This window comes from Geospiza fortis, unplaced genomic scaffold (genome assembly GCF_000277835.1).
Source record: "Geospiza fortis unplaced genomic scaffold, GeoFor_1.0 scaffold80, whole genome shotgun sequence".
NCBI classification, from domain to species: Eukaryota; Metazoa; Chordata; class Aves; order Passeriformes; family Thraupidae; genus Geospiza; species Geospiza fortis.
The window spans coordinates 365,551-372,485 of record NW_005054551.1 but is presented as its reverse complement, the minus strand read 5'-3'; positions in this window follow the sequence as shown (position 1 = coordinate 372,485).

Sequence of the window (6,935 nt, the reverse complement as noted above, 5' to 3'; positions counted from 1 at the left end):
ATTCAGCAGGCCCCTTTGCCTCGTGTTAACCTCAAAGAACCACCAGCCACGTAATCCCAGACAAATTCCTGAATTCCTGGTGTTTCACCCCAAACATCACTTCATCCTCGTGCTTCCAAATGAGTGGGGCGCTTCCAAAACTCAGCCATGGAGACAGAACCTGGATTTGCTTCTGATGTGTGGAGCCCACACATCAGGATTCCCCCATCCCCAGCACAGCTGCAAAAGGGATGTTTGTGTGTTTGGAGCATGAGTTTGGTTCCTGATGGAAAAGGGAAAATGTGCACTCCAAAGATCATTGGGAGAGAAGTAAATCCAGCCAGGATCCTCTTCTCTAGACAGGATGGGGGAAATTTCATTTTATGTGCCAAAAAGCACTTGCTGGGATTTGACCTGCTCTGAAAGGCCTGGAAGGTGAGCCTTGCTGCTGTGGCTTTGAGAGGGAGGCAGGAAATCTCAGAGAATCATGGAATGATTTAGGTTGGAAGGGACCTTAAAGCTCATCTCACCCCAGCCCTGCCATGGCAGGGACACCTCCCACTGTCCCAGGCTGCTCCAAGCCCTGTCCAGCCTGGCCTTGGGCACTGCCAGGGATGAGGCAGGCACATCTCTGGAAAACCTTTGGCTCACCCTCCTGACAGCAAAGAAATTCTTTGCTTATCAACCCTAAATTTCCTCTCCTTCAGTTTCAACCCATCCCCCTTGTCCTGCCACTCCTGATTCAGAGATGCTGAACACAGTGCCATCCCCCGAAGCTCTGCTTTGTTCCTGCTCATGTTCCACCTTTTCTTTGCCAGGATGAGACTTTGTAAGGATCAGAGATGCCCTGAGAAAGTCACCCTGATGCCTCAGGTTTGAGCTTTTCTGTTTTCCAGTTTCTGTGCTGCTTTAGTGGGTGGGTCTGGGTTCACATTATGGGATGGTGAGCTCTGTGCACAGAGCAGGGAGACAAAACAATTCCTGCTCCAGCTGGGCACCAAGGACAAATGATCCAAATCTCAGGCCCAAGAGCACAAACAACGTGGGCTGGAGAGAGAAAAACAAGCAGGATGGGACTGCATGGGCTGGGGCTGGAATTGGACAATGAACTCCAATATGCAAATGGAGCAGAACTGAGCAAAGTGAGAGACCCCATGACCAGTGGGGCATTTTGGGACCATTTTGGTTCATCTTGGTGCTGCCCTGGCTGGGCTCCTGTCTGTACAAGGTGGATCCATTGAGGTCTCTTAATAAATCCCTACTTTATTAATTAACTCTGTCTAGTCTGCTCTAGGTCAGCCCTCACAAGGCACCAGCCCTGCCAGGGGATTCAGGGATGTGTCTCAAGCTCCTCACAGCCTGCATGAGGTACCTGCTGCTGTTTGTCCTCACACACATCCACACATTCTGCACATGAAGCCAAAGAAAAACTCCCTCACACAGGAAAAAAAAAATTGTGGAACCTGGATGGTGGGAATATGCACCAGTGAGCTCATCAGGGTGGAATATCTCTACAGTCAATCTAATTATTATTTCTGTCAGCTTCTTGCTGAGTATTTCTTTCAGATTTGGGACAAGAAAACAAAGCACCTGATTTTTGTTAGCATATTCTTTATGTGAAAGTCATTATTGGTGCAGCATTGTGTGACCTGTTCCTTTGACTGCAATGTTCTGTCATTAACCTCTTGCAAAGTTTCCTCCCACGACACATTTCTACAACTCTGAGACTTTTCTGGCATTTATTAAGCTCAGAAAAACAAATTTCTAATAGAAATCTAACTGAGGAAAAAACCCAAACTTATGAATTACCTTTAAATGACTTTTTAAATGCCTTCATTTGGGATTTCTACAGCTCTTCACTCCTGAGGACATTAGGAAATACCCATGAAGTTGTGTCTGGGTGTTAGGATGGATCTCAGGGAAAGGCTCTTCTGTGATTTTATGACCAGATCAAGGAACCAAAACAGTTTCTAAAGTTCTGTTTGGGAAACTTCTTGCTTCTGTTGCAATTTAAAATACACCTTTTAATTTTATTGCAGGGCAGGCACTGCCTAACCCCTGCAGTGACATAAGTGAGCAGGAATACTGTGGGAAGAGGAAGAGTTTCTCATTCACTGACATGAAATCACATGTCCAGACATAACTACCTATTGTTTTAACAACTCAGCTGAATTAACAACATTTAAACTTCTCTAGAAATCACCATCTTTCATAAAACATCCCCCAAAGCTGAAAGTAAGTTTGTTTTTTTCTCCTTCCCCCCCTACAAATAATTTGTGAATTAACATGTCCTGAAATAATTTCTGAAATACAAACATTGCCATCTCTCATAAAACATCACCAAAAGCTGAAAGTGGCTTTGTTTTTTCTGCTTTCCCCCCAAATGAAAATAATTTGTGTATTAATATGACCCTGAAATAATTTCCTCTCTGTGCTTTGTGTGCTAAAAGGGACTCTGGGAAGTGCCCTGTACAAATGGATTCTTCTTTGCTCAGGGAGTTAAGGCTTGTAAAGAAAGGTTTTGTTATCTATTTATGAATTTATGGATAATTATTCCATGAACTGCTTGGATTCCTCTGTTTAGGGGTCCATGGTTTGTGCTGAAGGAAGATTTTGTCACCTATTTATGAATTTATGGATAATTGTTCCATAAGCTGCTTGGATTCTTGTGTTAAGGGGTCCATAGTTTGTGCTGAAGGAAGGTTTTATCATCTATTTATCAATTAATTGATAATTAGTCTATAACCTGCTTGGATTCTTCTGTTTAGGGGTCCATAGCTTGTGCTGAAGGAAGATTTTAACATCTGTTTATGAATTTATGGATAATTATTCCATAAGATGCTTGGATTCTTGTGTTAAGGGGTCCATAGCTTGTGCTGAAGGAAGATTTTATCATCTATTTATGAATTTATGGATAATTAATCCATAAGCTGCTTGGATTCCTTCCTCTTTGCTCAGTAGGTTAAGGGGTCCATAGTTTGTGCTGAAGGAAGGTTTTGTCATCTGTTTATGAATTTATGGATAATTTTTCCATAAGCTGCTTGGATTCCTGTGTTAAGGGGTCCATGCTGGTGCTGAGGGAAGATTTTGTCATCTATTTATGAATTTATGGAGAGTTATCCCTAAGCTGCTCGGACAGACGTGGGAAAGCCGGCACGTTCCCAGACAATAAGCTGGATTTGTGAGTGTTTGAACAAAGGAATAAAGACTTGCCAGTCCAAATAAGACAAAACAACGAGTCTGGAAGCGCAGATTACAGACAGAAACCTCCCCTTTGTGCGTGTCCAATATCGGCACTGGGTCCAATATCCTGATGGATCCTAGACCCAATCCTGATGGAACCCAATCCTGATCCTGATGGATCCCAACCCGGATCCCAATGGATCCTGATGGATCCCAGCCCTGATGCTGATGGATCCCAGCCCCAATCCTGATGGATCCTAACCCAGATCCTGATGGATCTCAGCCTGGGTCCCAATGGATCCCAGCCCCAATCCTGATGGAACCCAATCCTGATCCTGATGGATCCCAGCCCTGATGCTGATGGATCCCAGCCCAGGTCCTGATGGATCCTAACCCAGATCCTGGTGGATCCCAACACAGATTCCGATGGATCCCAGCCTAGATCCCAATGGATCCCAGCTTGGATCCCAATGTATCCTAACCCAGATCCTAATGGATCCCAACCTGGTCCCAATGGATCCCAACCCGGATCCCAATGGATCCTATCCCAGTTCCTGATGGATCCCAGCTGAGCTCCTGATGGATCCCAGCCCCAATCCCGATTGATCCCAACCCTGGATCCTAAAGGATCCCAGTCCAGATCCCGTTGGATCCCAGCCTTGATCTTGATGGATCCTAACCCAGATCCCAGTGGATCCCAACTCAGATCCCGATGGATCCCAGCCCTTATCTTGATGGATCCCAGTCTGGATCTCGATGGATCCCAACCCTGATCCTGATGGATCCCAGCCTGGATCCCAATGGATCCCAATCCGATCCCAACAGATCCCAATCCCCGGGGCCGGGCGGGCACGCCGGGCTCCCACTGGCCCGCATCCAGCCCTGCACTGCTCTGGCATTTGTTCCGAGGGAGGCAGCCAGGGAGGGAGATCTGGGGTTAAAAATAACTCGGCAGCTTCCAGCAGCAACTCCCGAGAGCGGGCGGGACCCGCCTGTTGAATCAGCAGCACGCCCGGGCTCCGCTTTTAGCTCGGCTCAAGCTCAAAGCGAGCGGGGGAAATGGGCTGCAATCCGCCAAAGCTGCTCTGTTTACGGGCCTCCACGGGCAGGGAAAACATGTTGTGATGAAACGTGGCAGCTGTCGGTGCTCCGAGGTGTTACAAGCAAGGGGTTATTTAAAGACAATGAGTGGCGCCGACTATTCTGCAGCACTGAAGTTATTTTGTGGCAGAAAGTGGCTTTTAGTGGCAGGGAAAATTCTCAGCCAGAGGATTTCCCCCAAAAGCCAGGAGAAATGATGTCATCTCGATGATTACAGAATTCCAGGATAGTCTGGGATGGAAGGGAGCCTAAATCCCACCTTGCTCCACCCTGTCCCATGGCAGGGACACCTTCCACTAGCCCAGGGTGCTCCAAGCCCCATCCAACCTGGCCCTGGGCACTTCCAGGGATGGGTCTGATGGTGTTTACACACACAAAAGGACACAGAAAGTGTATTTCTGATATACCTTCCCATACCTAACACACCATTTAATAGCAACTCTCTCTAGACCACACTCAGCCATAAATCCTGGGATGGGTGACCCCATCCCTCCCTCCCAGTCCAGCTGCAGGGGCTCAGTGTGGAGCCAAGTCCCTTGATGAAGGAGATTCCACCATTTATAGGCCAAATCTACAAGTTTTATATGGCAATGCTACAAATTTATAAAGCAGTCCTACAAATTTATATGGCAATGCTACAAATTTATAAGGTGGTCCTACAAGTTTATATGGCAATCCTACAAACTTATATGGCAATCCTACAAATTTGTATGGTAATCTTACAAATTTATATGGTAATCCTACAGATTTAAATGGCAATCCTACAAAACACTCTTTGAGAGGGCTAAAGGAAAAGACCCCAGTGTGCTGCCTGCAGTGTCACCCCCTCTCCAGGTGCTGCAGATTTCCCAGGAACAGATCTGGCTCTTGGGGGCCCCAGGATAGGGACACTGCTCCTGAGAGAGGAATTCATGAGATGCAAATGGCTCAGCAGGGAGATGCAAAGCAGGGCTGGCTGTGAGGACCTGGCTCTGCCTTTCCTCTGTGGCAGTGGATGTTCCTATCCCCATCCCCAGGCTCACTGGGATCATTCCTGTTCTGCAAGAAGCAAGCAGGGACAAAGAAATTCCAGCTGTCAACCCCTTCTGCCTGTGCTTTCAGCCTTCAGGCCAAGATCCTGTTGTTACCTGAGAACCCAGATTCCAGTTAAAAAGATGAGCAGTTCCAAACCTCGTGGTTATGGGAACAGCTCTGACAACACCAACTCCAAACAACAAACCCCCCGAGCCTGCCCACAGCTGTGTAAGCCCAAGGCAAATGAAACACATCTCACAAAATTCCAATACATATCCCCTCCCTTGGGGCAGCAACACTGAGAGGTAAAGACACAGCTGGATGTGTTGGGTTATGTTTTTTTTTTTTAAAAACTGAGATTTTCCTGTATCCAACACCTCTGTAGCCCTACAAAGTCCTACAAGGTCCTGCTTTGGGGGTTTTGCCTCAGCAGCCACCCAGAAATCAAACTGTTCATCCCAAACTCTCTCAGCAGACACAGTCAGACGTTGATTCAACCCATTTTGAATGAGGTAACCACGACAGAGCCTCCCAAAATGCCTCCCCTTCGACTAAATGTGCCACTTTAAAATAAAACCTGAGACTGAACCGATCCTGCACTGGCTGAAGCAAACTCAGACTGAAAAGTGAAACAGCAGAGGCGGAGAGAGAAGCCCAGGAGCTTAAGATTGTTATTCAGAGACTGATTTTTTTCTTTTTTCTAAGCCAGACGTTACTTTCTATTCTCAAATGATTTGTAACCAAGATAGAGTTGAAAAGTTTGGGCAGAAGCAGATGAAACAGCCTCGACTAAATGATTCCAAAGCTGAGCTCTCAGCTTAATCTACCAGTTAAAGCCTCAGTTTAAGGACATTCCAAATACAAAATGTAAAGTAGATTTAACAATATTTAGTAAAATTATTATTAATTCTACTTTTTAATTAGTAAGTCTCGCCTCTTTCAACAGCAAAGCCAAAATAAAGGCTTCGGAGGGCTATCTAAGTAAAAACAATGGAAACATTGAATCAGGCAGCGGGAACTCACGCTTGAAACAGGCACGTCCACAAAATCCCACTCTAACAGGAGATGAATCTTGTTTCACAACACACTTTATTCAAAACCAACAGCAGAAACCACATCAAGAACAGACGGCAGATGCTTGCAAAGAGCTCTCGCTGCGATTTCCCCTCGTTTCTAAGCCCGGCTCGAGAAAGCGAGCGCCGGGATCTCCCGGCTCTGGCAAACTCCAGGGACGAGCTGGAGTTGAAACCACCTCCCTCCACCCCCAGAGAGGAGGAGGAGGAGGAGCGCAAGGGGGGCACGGGGACACCGTGGAGAGAGGGACGGGGACAGCATGGAGAGGGGGACGGAGACAGCATGGGGAGAGGGACAGAAGGAAGAGAAGGAGGAGGACAGCAGGAAGAGAGGGACGGGGACAGCGGGAAGAGAGGGACGGGAAGAGAAGGACGGGGACAGCGCGGGGAGGGGGACAGAAGGAAGAGAAGGACGGGGACAGCACTGGAGAGAGGGAGAGCACGGAGAGGGGCACGGGTACAGCGCTGAGCGGTGCCGACTCCAACCCCATCGGAGCGCCTGCCCTGGGCCCCCTCCCGACCCTGAGCGGACACCCTGGGGCTCGCGGACTGGCTGGGATCCCCCGGCAGCGCCGCGTGCCCGCC